Source organism: Arachis ipaensis, chromosome B5 (assembly GCF_059453495.1).
Source record: "Arachis ipaensis isolate K30076 ecotype BB chromosome B5, ASM5945349v1, whole genome shotgun sequence".
NCBI classification, from domain to species: Eukaryota; Viridiplantae; Streptophyta; class Magnoliopsida; order Fabales; family Fabaceae; genus Arachis; species Arachis ipaensis.
Window position 1 is genome coordinate 156,492,245 of NC_142440.1, and position 15,632 is coordinate 156,507,876.

At 33.1% G+C, this 15,632-nt stretch overlaps 1 long non-coding RNA gene across 2 annotated transcripts; it reads right to left on the reverse strand.

Moving 5' to 3' along the window:
* LOC110262664 (uncharacterized) lies at nucleotides 1-1,629 on the reverse strand. Of its 2 annotated transcripts, XR_002347562.2 has the most exons (4): nucleotides 1,329-1,629; nucleotides 970-1,225; nucleotides 668-806; nucleotides 1-595 (listed from the first exon to the last, which is right to left on the reverse strand). It is a non-coding gene; the product is annotated as an uncharacterized LOC110262664 (long non-coding RNA). The 2 variants fall into 2 exon arrangements; XR_015883651.1 differs by lacking the exon at nucleotides 1,329-1,629 and having other exon boundaries at nucleotides 1-558; nucleotides 970-1,109.
* Nucleotides 1,630-15,632: the final 14,003 nt, after the last annotated feature.

A 15,632-nucleotide genomic window follows, 5' to 3' on the forward strand; every position in this document is an offset into this window, starting at 1 on the left:
TTAAATAGAAAAATGCAAACTACCTATAATCTACGAAAAAAGCTTTGCTCTAAAAGCTGCAAATTCGTATAATAGATTGGGTGGAAAATTAAATAGTTGTGACTAACTCACTTAATTAGCTTCAATAATTTCAAATTTTATGAGAAAGATCGATAAGGATATAATGAATTACCATGAAAGAAAATCAAACAATAATACATTTAACTTTTGTATGTGATTATATATGAGTAAATATCCATAGTCGTCCTTGAGATTCACGCAAATACCTATAGTAATCCCTAAGATCTCGATTTTTTTATTGTAGTCCTCCAGATAGAGTTCCGAGCACTCAAAGTGGTCCCTGGGTATATTTCTGGTGATGAGTCATTACCGGAGCGCTGATGTGGACTTGGTTTGCCACGTTGGAGGGCTCCCAACGGTTAGCTGAGCTGGCGAATTTCCAATTTGTATCCAAATTGGTCCTTCATATTATATGTAACCCTAAATCCCCAAATTCTCACACACTTCATCTCTTCTTCTTTCATACTCTTCTTCCTGTTCATACACTTCCATCTTGGGCTGTAACAGAGGAGGATGTAACAGAGGAGCATGTGGCCTGTAAAATGGGAAGATTGACTTCTAACAATAATAATATCGAAGTAGGAAAACATAGTGATGGGAGCATTACTTGTACAGAGGCAGCAAATGCAACATATAATTCTTTTGTTCAACAGAATTGCAGTTCCCCAAATTTTGAAAGAGAATCGGATGCATCACATTATGAGATTGACAGTTGTTTTGATTTTCTTCCTTTACCTGTCACTAATCTGTTTGAAAAGAGTGGTAAAGATGAATGGTCAGGCATTAAGCATGGGGACAAATTTTCTGCACAACATAAATTAAGTTTTGAAGGTGGAGAATGCATAGTTTTCAAATAAGCAACAATGAAGACTTAGTTATTGAATCAAATGGTCAACAACCACTTTCTACCTTGCACGCTGTGGACTCTGAAATTAAGATTGTTTCACTTGATGATGATGAACCAGAATTTCTGTCCTCCAATCCAGTTTATGAATCGGGAATCATTAATCAACTAAAAATATCAGATGTACTACAGCCAGCAATTATAAACACCTCAATTGCTCAGGGATGGTCTGCCAATAAAGACAAGGTATCAGAGTGGCTTTGGACCTTGCACAGAATAGGTATCTATCTTTTATTCTTGCTGTTTATGCCTGGGTTGATCCTGCAACAGGTATTGTCAAGGTTGTGTTTTTTTCTTGGGAATTTTTTCATGATTATGAATCTATTCTCACTAAGTTACACTGACCTTGGAAACCAAAACTTACATTATTTTTACTGACACAAGATTTTAGGTATGAGTGATTTGCTGTCGCCTTTTGTCGTTATCTTTGAGGATAATGCAGATGCATTTTGGTGTTTTGAGATACTTTTAAGGAGAATGGTATTATCAATTTTAGCTTAGATTCAACAAAGTTATCATCGTTTTATTTTCAGTGGCTAACTTGCTTTCTTTCACATAAATCCAGAGAGAAAATTTTCAAATGGAAGGGCCAACTAGGGTGATGAAGCAGTTACGTGCAATATGGCATATCCTTGAAATGACAGACAAGGAAATGTTTGCACACCTGGGGCTATAACAAAGGAGGATGTAACAGAGGGGCATGTAGCCTGTTACAGTCCTAGATGGAAGTGTATGAACAGGAAGAAGTGTATGAAAGAAGAAGAAGAAATGAAGAAGAAGAAGAGATGAAGTGTCTGAGAATTTGGGAATTTAGGGTTACATATAATAGGAGAGACCAATTTGGGTACAACTTGGAAATTCGCCAGCTCAGCTAACCGTTGGGAGCCTTCCAGCGTGGCAAACCAAGTCCACATACATCAGCGCTCCAGTGATGACTCATCACCAGAAATATACCCAGGGACCACTTTGAGTGCTCGGAGCTCTATATGGAGGACTACAATAGAAAAATCGGGATTTCAGGAATTACTATGAGTATTTGCGTGAATATCAGGACAACTATGGGTATTTATTCGATTATATATATATAGAACTTCTTAAACAATAATAAACGGAATATTAAATATCGACATTATTCAAAGGAAGTGAATATTTGGGTTGAGGCTTCCATTTGACTAAAACATTCTCATTTAGTTTACTAACCTTTTCTTTTTTAAAAAATAATATTAAATTTCGAACATTTAAATTATCTTAATTTAAAAAATAATATTATGCTGACTGAGCCCGAGTTAGTAGTAAAAGTCAAATTTGTTGGCCATAAATTAAAGTCATTAGCAAGATAGCTACTTATTATATAAAAAAATGTTTTTCAACCGAAGGCTCAACAAATCAATTTAACAGTGACAGAGACTCATTAATTTAAATTATTACTGTATTAAAAAAACCAAAAAAAAAATTCTCGTCTGATAGATACTGATGATTATTAAATTTTTTCATGTTTTCTTAGGCATAATGTGGTAGCACACAATGCAAGTGGCAAAAATGAAAACAACTCTAGAACTGCATATCGTTGTATATAGTATATTTATTTTATTATAAATAAAAAATCCAGTTAAATTAATATTTGACTATGTTCAAAATAATTTAATGTTTTCTTTTCTGAAAGTTTAACTAAGATATGTATTCTAAAGACATATTAGCTAAGAGTATAAAAGTAACAAAACTTTCTGTTGTCAATGCATTTATTATGTAGAAAACTTTAAATGTTTAAATTTGATTTATATATTTTATATAAACTTTCTAATTTGTAGTATCCTTAAAGCGTGTCCTAACGAAAATTTCTTTTTTTCCGAGTAATAAGGGACAATATATATTATATATGTGTGTGTGTGAAATAAAAAAAAGACTTATATATTTATTTTAATAATACATTTTCTTATCATATCTGTCCAAACAAGAATTTTAAACTACATAATCAAAACAGTGAAAGATATTATTGCTTTGAAGAAGAAAAAAAAACTCAACGACATGATGATACCGAAATCATAAAATATTAATTAGATTTGATTTGGCATTTCATCACTATGCCCTTATCTATCCATCTCATACATAAAATAATGAAGTAGTGCAACTGTGTGTAAATTGACCTAAATTAAGAAAGACAATTTATTTAAGCATAAATTAAACGTGATACAGATAAAAATATTGAGATAGAGGAATAGCTACACATATATAGACAAAATAAAAAATAAAGATATAAAAAAAATTGAATAATATTTATTAAAAAATGATAAAATTTTATTTTAAATGGTTTGGACATAGAAAACGAATATTAATAAGACATCCAATTAAAATAGTAGATAAGATAAAAAGTAAATAGATGACAATAATAAAAAAAAAAACTTAAAAAGAGTAAAAAATCAAATCATACATAAAATGATAAAAAAAAAAATTTACATGTTAACAATTTTATTATAGATATAATATATAATAGAACACAATAATATCGTTTGATTCATATAGTTGACTCCACCTAATAAGATAAGACTTTGTCTTTATTGGATATTATTATAACCGTCATTATCATAATACGGCATATTAGCAATTAGAGGATCACAAAGTCAAATGAAGCAAAAGAAACCAGCTAATGCGTGTTGATCTTCTTCAACGTAACCCTTGAAACACCAAGGTCAAGTGGGGTTTCATGGCCTCAAGAGTCGTATGATAGGTGAAACAAAGCACTAGTAGTAGTAGTAGTAGTTGGTGCCAATTAAATTTGAAGAAGCATGCAAATAACTAGAAAAAGGGAAATTACCTACTCCACTTTAATTTGCCACGCCATTTTACTTGATAACATTTCCCATCCACTGCCACCTCTCTTATTGCTTGCTCCATTTAAACATCCATCTCCCACATCATTCTTAAAAGCCATGGAACCTCTCATACACTTTCTATTAACATCTCTTTTTTTCGTAAATTAATTAAACAACTATTAGCTCAAATTATCTTATTTATTACTTTAGTTATTTACATAGTTTAAGAAATCTAAAATTAAGAGTCAAAACCCAAATTTCACAACCGTTTATTGCTATAATAAAGATTTAATTATTCTATTAATTTTTATAATTTTACTAAATTTTCAATTAGGTAATTGTGAAGGATAACAAAGATAAAGATTGTAAATCTTTATTAAATACAGAGTGTTAGTTTGGTTAATTAGTGGTTTGTTATTAATTTTTTCTCTCTCTCTTGTGCTAGTATATATATTAGTAGCTGACCCTTTAGGAAGGTGAAAGCATTGTATTTATTTCATACATCTCTAGGTATTCATAAATCAAAGAATTCATTTTCTGCTTCGTTTTGCTTTCTTTTCTTTTCTCCATTTTTTATTTCTTACTAAACTAGTTAGTATTCCAAAACTTCTTTATGATATCAAGAGCTTAGGTCTTTTGATGAAGATCCATGACTTTTCCATCAGATGATTCTATTATCTCTGCTAATAAAGATTTAAGTGCTGCAAATACAAATTTTTCTCAGATTCCACTTCAATTCTTCAACTAAAGGTCCTTTAATCCGATTCAAGATAAGTTGGGGGAAAATAACCACAAGACATGGGAGCAACAAGCTTTGGCAGCCATTCGAGGACAAGCATTGAAAAATCACCTTTATCAAAAAAAGATCCCTGCACTTTTTGAAAATTCAGAAAATCAATCTGCTGATATTGAATCTTCTCAATACAAACAATGGATTCAAGATGATCAAAACCTAATTTCAGGGTTGCTGACCTCTATGGATTCTGCTATCAAACCTAAAATAGTTGGATGTACTTATAGCTACCTGATGTGGAATAGGATTGAGGCATATTTTGCTGAGTTTACAAAACTTCGAATCAAATAATTAAAGGCACAGCTCAAGCTTATCAAAAAACACAACCTCACTGCTTCAAAATATATTTCAAAGATCAAAGTTATTGCAGATTCATTAGCAACCTTGAGAAATCCTCTCAAACCAGAAAAACAGGTTAAAGCTATTCTTGAAGGTCTAAATGAAAATTATCAAATGCTTATGACTACCATCAATTCAAAACCAGATATCTTTACCCTATGTGAAGTTAAAACTATGTTGTTAATTCATGATGAAATGTTGGACAAGTATAAAAAATCAGAAAATCTAGTGATGCAAGCTAACCTCACACAGACCTCCTTTTCATCCATTCCAAACTTCAATCGTGGGACTGGAGGAAGAAGAGAGAGAAGAGGTGGAAAATTCACAAGAGAAGGAGGAAGATCTTTCTATAATTTTCTTAGACCTCAGTGCCAAATTTGTGGGCGTTTTGGCCAGATTGCTTGGCACTGCTTCCATCGATTTAATCAAGAAATTCCACCCCTTCCCAGTCTCAATCCTTTAGGCCTAATAATTCTGGATACAACATTGCATTACCAACTTCCTTTTCACAAAATAATACCTCAACTTCTACTCCACCACCACCAACTTTATCTTTTCATAATCCACAAGCTTTTCTAGCTGCACCATCTACTATTTTTGATCCAGCATGGTATTCAGATACAGAAGTCTCACATCATGTGACTACATATCAATCAAACATGCTATCTTTCTCCGAATACTCTGGTCCTGAACAGGTTCAAGTTGGCAATGGTTTAGGTATCTCTATCTCTCATATTGGTAGTTCCTTTTTGTATTCTTTGGATTCTAAACGCTGGTTTTCATTACAAAAGTTAATTCACACACCTCACATTACTAAGAACCTAATTAGTGTATCTAAGTTTGCTCAAGATAATTTTGTTTACTTTGAATTTCATGCAACTTACTGTGTTGTTCGTTGTCAGTTCACCCAAAAAATTCTACTGCAAGATTTTAGAAGAGGAAGTCTTTATCAGTTTGTGAATGTGGCTGTGCCTCAAACTACATCAGTTTCTAATCCTCCTCGTGTCTTTACTATTTCTTGTTCTATTTTTTATTTGTGGCACAAACGTTTAGGACATTCAGCCACTAAAGCAGTTCAATTAGTTCTCAATCAATGTAATATAGCTCACAATACTCTCAATTCTAATTTAGTTTCTAAGACTTGTAATAATTGTGCTGAAGCAAAAATGCATAAATTTTCTTTTTCAGGTTCTACTACATCTTATACTTCTCCTTTACAATTAGTTTACAGTGATGTATGGGCCCTGCCCCCATTGTGTCTCATCTTGGTTATCGATATTATGTTACTTTTATAGATGCTTTTAGTAGATACACTTGTACTTATTTGTTTGTTAACAATCACAAGTTTTACATGCCTTTAAACAATACAAAAATCTAATGAAAAATCTTACTAATTACAAAATTAAGGAGTTTCAATATGATAATGGCGGTGAATATAAATCTCTTGCTTTTGCTAATTTTATAGCACAAGAAGGCATCTTACATAGATTTTCATGTCCTTATGTTCCTGAACAGAATGGCTGTGCAGAGAGGAAGCATAAACACCTCATTGAAATGAGTTTGTCTATATTATCTACTGCCTTTATGCCCTTAACTTATTGGGATGAAGCTGTTATTACATCCACTTATTTAATCAATCGTTTACCTACTGTTATTTTAGCTAATAAATCACCACATGAAGTCTTATTCAATCGTAAACCAGATTATAGTTTTTTAAAAAATTTTTGCTGTTCTTGCTATCCATTATTGAGACCTTACGCTAATAACAAACTTGAATCTAGATCTAAGAAATGCTTGTTTTTAGGTTATGCTACAAATTACAAGGGTTATAAATGTCTTGACTCCACTGGTAGAATCTATATATCTCGACATGTATACTTTAATGAGTCTGAATTTTTCTATCTTGAATTATTTCATCAATCTTCTTCTGCGAATTCATCACAGGTTCCTCTCAATACTGATAAGGTAATAAGTTCTAATTTTCCTACTTTGGTGTCACATAATAAGCTTTGCACTACTCTTAATACTCCTTTTATCAGTACAGATTCTTTTATGCCAAGTAACACTAGCACTACTACTAATATTAATGATTGTCCTTCTCGTACTACTAGAAATGATGATATAGTTACTACTAATAATAATTTAAATCATTCTAACACTCAAACTCACCAAGATACTCTTAATACTAGAAATGATGATATAGTTACTGCTAATACTGATTCTATAATACCCATATCAGATAACTACATAAAGCCTTCTTCTGTTGAGAGACAAAATGATTCTTTATCTGAGTCACAACAATCTAAACTTTCTCTAAATGTACACCCTATAGAAATCAGGTCTAAAACTGGTTCTTCTAGACCAAAAATTTTTACTGCTATGGTTAATACTATCACCAATAGTCTAGATTATATCCCTAAAATACCAACTATTGTTCTTGGTATTTCACATTGGCATAGAGCTATGATTGAAGAGTATGATGCTCTTTTAAGAACTAAAACCTGGGATTTAGTCCCTATACCTCAAAATGCCAAAATTATTGGGTGCAAATGGGTGTACACAATCAAGAAGCTACCTGATGGATCAATTCAAAAATACAAAGTTAGGTTAGTGTCACAAGAATTTCATCAACAAGAGGGCTTTGATTTTGAGCAAGTTTTTAGTCCCATTATAAGGCCAACTACCATTAGATTAGTTTTAAGTATAGCATTATCTAGAAATTGGATCATTAGACAATTTGATTTTAATAATGCTTTTTTGAATGGTAATTTACAACACACTATTTACATGTCTCAACCAATTGGATTTGAACAAAAAAGTGATACTCATGTTTGTAAATTGAACAAGTCTCTTTATGACTTAAAACAAGCCCCAAAAGAATGATTTTTAAAACTCAGTAAGACTTTGAATCTATTTGGCTTTAAAAGTGCTAATTGTAACACATCTCTCTTTATTAGAAGGACTTCAAATTCATTAATCTACATCTTATGTTATATTGATGATATAATTATAACTGGGAATAACTCTAATCAAATAACATCTATGATTCAACAACTTGATCAAATATTTTCATTGAAGGATTTGGGACCATTAAGTTATTTTTTGGTCATTGAAGTTCAAAACACCAAGATGGTATCTTGCATCTGTCACAAACTAAATACATAACAGATTTATTGTCTAAAGTTGTCATGGGAGAGGCATCTCCAATACCAACACCAATGATTTCTTCTCTGCGACTATTGTCTTCAGGAGCTGAAGTTTTTGAAAATCCTAAGCTATTCCGAACAGTGGTGGGTTCCTTGCAATATCTAACCATCACCCGTCCAGATCTCTCTTTTGTAGTCAACAAATTAAGTCAGTTTATGCATGCACCCCTTCTTCCTCATTAGAAAGCAGCAAAGAGGATATTAAGATACTTGTAAGGGACAAAGGAGTTTGGATTGACATTTCACAGATGCAATGATACAAGGCTCTATGCTTTTTCAGATTCGGATTGGGCTGCTGATATTGAGGATCGAAGGTCAATATCTGGATTTTGTGTGTATTTTGGCACTAATTTAGTGTCCTGGTCTTGTAGGAAGCAATCTACTGTTAGTAGGAGTTCTACTGAGACAGAATTCAGAAGTTTGGCATCCTGTGAAGCTGAGTTAGTCTGGCTTAAAAATCTTCTTCAAGAGTTAGATGTTTCCCTTCCAACTCCTCCCACTATTTACTGTGATAACCTTAGCACAGTTCTGCTTATGCACAACCCAATCTTGCATGACAAGACCAAGCATTTTCAGCTTGAAGTCCAGCTGATTCGAGACAAATTGAGGGACAACTCCCTGCATATTGTGCATATCCAAGGGATTGAACAAATTACAGACATCCTCACCAAGCCATCATCAGCTGCTGCTTCTGAGAGATTACGGGTCAAACTGCGAGTAGCTCTTCGATCATACTCCAGTTTGAGGGGAGAGGGGTGAAAGATAACAAAGATAAAGATTGTAAATCTTTATTAGAAACAGAGTGTTAGTTTGGTTAATTAGTGGTTTGTTATTAACTCTCTCTCTCTCTTGTGCTAGTATATATATTAGTAGTTGACCTTTTAGGAAGGTGAGAGCATTGTATTCATTTCATACATCTCTAGGTATTCATAAATCAAAGAATTCCTTTTATGCTTTGTTTTGCTTTCCTTTCTTTTCTCCATTTTTGATTTCTTACTAAACTAGTTAGTGTTCCAAAGCTTCTTTAGTACTTATACTTTTTTTTTTTGATTGAGTTCCTCTACCATATCAGATTTTGTAATTAAGTTTATATTATGACAAAGCGCTCAAATTAACAGAATATTCTGTTAAACAAAACAAATATGCCTAACATTTGACTGAATATTCTGTACAATTTAACAGAATATTTTGTTAATTTCAATATTTTATCACAGCAGAAACTTAATTACAAAATCTGATATGGTATAAGAATCTAATTGAAAAGAAAAAAAAATATCGGGACCTAATTGAAAATTCGGTAAAATTAATTATATAAAGACCAATAGAATAATTAAATCTATGATAAAAAATAATTCTAGTTAACAATAAATAAGTATTATTATTTATTATGCTTGGAATTGTATAGAAGCTAAGTAATATATATTTTTTTTCAAAAAAAAGTCTTTGATAAATACTTAAATAGTATATTAAAATATGAAAATAATAAATTTATTGTTTTGTTTTAAAAGTGATTAATATTAGGAAAAGTATGAGGAGCCAATATAATTGCTCTACAATGTGTACAATGAGGATAATTTTGTAATTAAAATCAAATGATAATTAAAATAATTAATTATTATTTATTTATTTCAAATTTTAAATTTGAATGAAATTAGGATTCTCCCTTTATTGTTACCTCATTCATCTAATCCTCCCTCTCCTGTTGACCTAGCAGAAACCCCCTCCCCCAATTTGACCAAGCAGCCACTGAAGAGAGTCCCACCGCCGACGCTGGAGAACCAACCCCCATGAAATCCGCTGTAACTTGAGCAGTCGGCGCTACCCAACCGGTCTTCCCGCACGATTGGAGTGTTTCCTTCAAGCTTGGTGTTCGCTGCTGCCATCGTCCCGCGCGCCTCCCTCGTGCTACCGTCGAGCGTTAGTCGTCGACTAGGAGCTTCCCGTCGCCGTCGCCTGCCCGCCGGACATCCGCACGCCCATGTGGACCTGTGTCGCACCATACTCATCTCTGAACGCCGCGTCTTCTTTGCGTTGTCTGTGGTCTGCCGTCAACGAATCTAACGCCACCGTTCCCTCTGCCTGATCGCGACGCTTCTCTTCGTCCCCTTCTTGGACTACAAAAGGTCAATATAAAAGTTATCGTTCTACTCTATAGTGTATGTTTGTTTGACACCTAGGCTTCAGATGTTCTTTGATTAGGTGTATGCTGATTTTGAAGTTTATGGTGGTGCAATGGGATTGAGTTCTTGCTGTTTATATATGGTGGGGCTCCATACCAGACTCAGGAGAGTAAGCTTAGAAGAGGCGTTGATATTGTTGTTGGCACTCCAGGTCGCGTGAAGGTATTGCCTTTATAATATTTGTTGGTTTCATATAATTGTTTTTCATTTTTGCAATATAATTCATACCTATTGCCAATGTTGATAATGGAAGCTTCAGTCTATTTAATGGCTATTGTTGATTTTATATAGGATCATATAGAGAGGAAAAATATTGACTTGAGCCAGCTAAAGTTCCATGTCCTTGATGAGGCTAATGAGATGCTCAGAATGGATTTTGTTGAAGATGTGGAACTAATTCTAAGTATTTAGTTTGGTTTTTGCCTCTTTGGCTAAATTTCATTTTTTTAAATCTATAATTTATAAATTATTTGAGGTCACTGATGTTCCATGCCAGTATTTGATTTTTTACTTTGTAGCTTCATTTTTTTCAGTATAACAATGGTCCTTGATTTTTATAGGCAAGGTACAAGATGTTAGTAAAGTTTAGACACTTCTTTTCAGTGCTACTTTGCCAGACTGGGTTAAGCATGTATGTATTGTCATCATCCTATGTTTCAGTGCTACTTTGCTAGCCATTTCTTGGGTAAAAAACATAGCAATGATACAAAAAAAGTGCAGCCAAAGAATTTAATACCAAACCAGCAGAATGGAGAGCCACCTCAAGAGAAGGTATTTGACAAAACAATGGATCCAAGATGAAAGAGGGAACATGATCATGCTAATTTGTTACATTTTATTTTTTTGTTGTTTAGTTTAGGTGTGATTGTAACAATCTTTTTTGTCTTTGTTAACCTCGTTTGACAAAAGTTAGAATATGTTGGACATGGGTGTGCTTGCATTTATTTTTCATCTCAATGTATATATGGTTTTGATTCGTATTCATTTATTATCAAGCGTAGATGAAAAGGGTGGGATTATGTTATAAAGATATAGTTTTCAAGTTTGTATGCAGTTGTTGCAAGAATCTATACTTAGTTTATTTCAATGAACCATTTTATTTTGGCCGGAATGAACCATTTTACTTGATTAATTTCAATGAATTATATATATATGATTAGACATGATAGTTATTCTTTATCTTACAAGTAAGGTTAGTAAATTTGTTGTAAATTACTTTATGCTATACTAACTAGTCATTCAGTACGTAGCGAGTCATTTTAGATAGTGAATACATAGTTATCATTATTTGAGATACATTAGATGTTCATTTTTGTATGTGATCGGATGTTCACTAACGTAGATGGTTATTCTTGGATTCTTAATTTTATTTGATGCTTGATGGTAATGCTGGATCTGATTATCATGGTTATCCAATTTGTTACAAGTTTCAGATTATTATTTAATATAGTCTTTTGGTATATAGCTCATAGTTTTAGAAAATAATTACATTGTTATTTTTACACATTTATGTTGGATGTTCATTTCTATATGATATTGGATGTTCACTTTTATAGTATTCGTGAATGGTTATTCTTCCTGTTATTCAACTCATACTACCTGTAGCATGCATTCCAAAGGAATCATTGGATCTTGTGTCATGAACACTGATCATGTTGTCCAAAATCATAACAGATTCAAGTCAAATCTGAAAATATGAAAGAGATATCTCTATTCTAAGACATAACAAACCGGGTATTTGGTTCAGTATGTAACTGGATGGTTACTTTCATAAACAAAATAGATGGTCATTTTGACTCACTCGGAGGTGTGTCATGCCTGAACAACTGTACACCAACAGATTCACAGAAGTTTAAAAAAAAAAGGTATCCACTTGAAACAAGTCCTCCAAAAGTATCATAAATAAATTCTCAAGACTCTAAGCGGTAAGTAATTTATATAACTTAAGGTAATTAAATTCACAGTTGTTAAACCCTATTACGCTACTTCTTCCTCCCTTTGTTCTTCCTCCCATTTAGTAAATTTTCGGCATGTTGTATCAATGTCCTCATGCTAAGTGCCGTGAATGGTGATCTAACTTCCTCGTGCTAGTTCCTCAGAAATCCAATGCAATTTTCTATTCAGTTTGTAACCAACAAAGGAAGATTATAAGAACATGAGCAAAAAACCTTATAACCATTACAGATGCTAATACAAAAAATAATCATAAGAGCCATTAAGAGAAAGGACTTCCACAGCAAGAATTTAAGTGGTCTGAGAGACCGACTCCTCCAATTATAAACATAACAACCATAAAGGTAAATTAGATTCACACAAAGCAATAACATGGCACACCTAAACAATAGAGTAATAAATGTAACTCAACCATCTAGGTATTTATTGAAGTAACCATCCGTACCACGTCGATCCAGGAATGAATATCTGAATTCGGAGTACGCTCTAGAGACCAAATGTTCTATAATTAAATAAATTTATTTAACACCAAATATAAAAAAATTAATCTCTTTTATGTGATATGTTCATAATAAAAATTAAAGTAAGTCGTATGTATGATAGTGAACTTCTAGCTTGGACTTCTTCAAACAAAATAAAAATGGAACATCAATTAAAAAATGGAACATCAATTACAACTTTTCAAAATCTAAGCATTAGTGTAGCAAGCAAGGAAAATAAAATAAAAAACAGGCCAAAAAACATAATAGTTAAAAAGGCTTTTTATAGTGCTATGGCAGTTTCTAACTCTTCTTTTCAGAGTTGGAAAAAAAGCCATACAGCAACTCAATAGTAAAAAGGAAAAAACCTTTTTTCCCCTTCCTCAAAAAGAAAGCTATCATATACAAGAAAAATGAACCGGGTGAACCCTATTCAGTGAATGATTTACTATCACAGTGATTAGAGCAAAAATAATAACAAAAAAAAGAGCATGCTTTTACTTTTTGAATGGAACAAGAAGAAGATTAAATTAGAGATATGTACATGGTTTTCCAACAAAAAAAAAATTGAAGCTGAACTTGATGTATATGATAGTCTTTATTTCTTTAATTCATTAGATAATTCTAAATACATTCTGCAAACTCAAAACCTGACAGCTTAAGAAAATCAACTGAAGAATTAATTCAAATGCTGTGTTGCATATCTTAAGTTTTGAACAAGTGTAGGACAAGCCACCAAGAAAAATTCTCTTACACATTTCTTAAAAATTACGTCTTGAACTAGGAGAAGAGGATGCATATTAAACACAAGTGATTTTCTTTTCTTTCCCAAAAAATCGTTTTTATGTCAGTCCAAGAAAAACTGATCATCACAAAAATCAATCACCACCATAATTGTTTCATCTAAATATCTCATTTCATTCATCATTTCCATCTTCATTATATTAAGGCCATGATACAAAATATGATCACAATTCATTATAAATAACATAAATCAACAAGCCCAGAAAATCAAACCAGTTTTTTAAAATTAAAATAACCGATCAAAAGGAAAGCTAAAATAATAAATAACAACAAAAGAGAGAGACCCTTACACCTAATTCAAAACTGGGCTAAATCACTAAATTATCCAACTTTACCAAATCAGCTTATATGAAAATAGCAAACAATTAAGTCAAGCAGTTGTTTCAATATCATGATCAAGAATACCAAAATTTTAAAACCATTCCCGCTAAAGTTAAATCAATTGCAACAATCTCAACCAATTTCTCATCCCACATGCTCCAGGATACTAAAACTGCACTTATTGCATTTTCACCATGTAGAATCAACCATCCCAGCAACATAATCTATCTCTAGAACAAGATGCAACAGCAATAATGAATTACGGAACAAAGAAACTAACCCACTTACCGTGGATGGTCGGCGACGGTCTGGTTATGATGTTCGTGCTGGTCCTGGTGAATGGTCCACGGCAGGCGGCGACACAAGGCGTGGATCCTTAGCTGCGAACCGTGCCACGAGGATGCTTCCAGCCACGGCGTACAAGCGCGAAGACTGGGCGATGCTGGGTGGGTCGGCGGTGACGGATGTGCAAGGTTGGACAACAAGATACCGGTCTGGTGGTTCAGTGCCGACGGTGCGATGTGGATGCTGCCAGCAATGGTGTATGGCAGCAAATAGGGGTCGCCGACGCAGTTCTCGTCGGAGCTGATGCGGGTCGCGAGAATGGCGGGTGCACGAAGGAGGGGTTGGTGACCAGCGACAGTGACGCGGCAAAGGGGGCTGGTGAGCGACAGTGACGTGTTTGAGGGTTAGGGTAATGGATGGTCAACAATGGTAAATTGGGGGTAATTTGATTGAGGGATAGGAAGTAGAGTAAATGAGATTTATTGTTATTTTTAATTTAATTTAGACCGTATAAATAGCCCATTGTACATATTGTATAGATATGTCATTGTCTCCCTAGCGGAACTCTTAATATTATTTTATGTGCTAGTTATCTTTAGCATGTCATTGCAAAATTAGTAGGTTTCACAACCTATCTACCATAACAAACATACTCTCACTTTTCCAAAGAGATCCATTAATAATATATACAACTCCATATTAATTAATTAATTAATCAGGTTTAGATATGTTGGAGATGTACTATATATATAGAGAATCCCTTAATAATATGAATAAGACTAGTAGTGTAAACATTCCAGTAAAAGGCAGACTGAAAGAGAGAGGTGATGATAAGTACAAATGCCTTGGAATAAAAAGAAAAGAGGCTATGAAACTTTATGAATGTGTGAAGATATAAAGAAGGTATTATGAATTTTAGGCAATGATTTAATTGTCAATAACAACCACATGAAAAGAATGAACCATAACAACTGGAAAAGTGGTGCACTTGCGGGTAAGTTAGGGATAAGACGTGGTCAATCAACGTGAAATGAGGCAAAAAGAGTAACAACAAAGTCCCAGCATGTGCTTCATTTGTAGTTATATACCACAAAACCATGACTTATATTCATATATGCAAACAAACTAGAAAAAAAAAAAAAGCATAAGAGACCATTATTTTTATTAAAAAAAAAAAAGAGTAATATTATACCATTATATACAATTTTATATTATTAAAAATACTAATAATAACTAATTAATAATTATAAATTACAAAATTTACTGACGTCTAGCGCTCTTCAACTAGAAAATTGCATTGCTGAGAGAGGCGTATTTGCAACAATTCACGTAGAAATTGAAGACTTAAAACACATATTAACAACATCTTAAGCATAATTATAAGCAACAAAAGGTAGCTGTCATGTGTATGGCATGGGTGATGGGTCCCAGTCCCAATCCCAGTGCAGACAAACAACCTCAGTTAAAAGTCCAACAACTAAACTGGGTTTCTACCTCA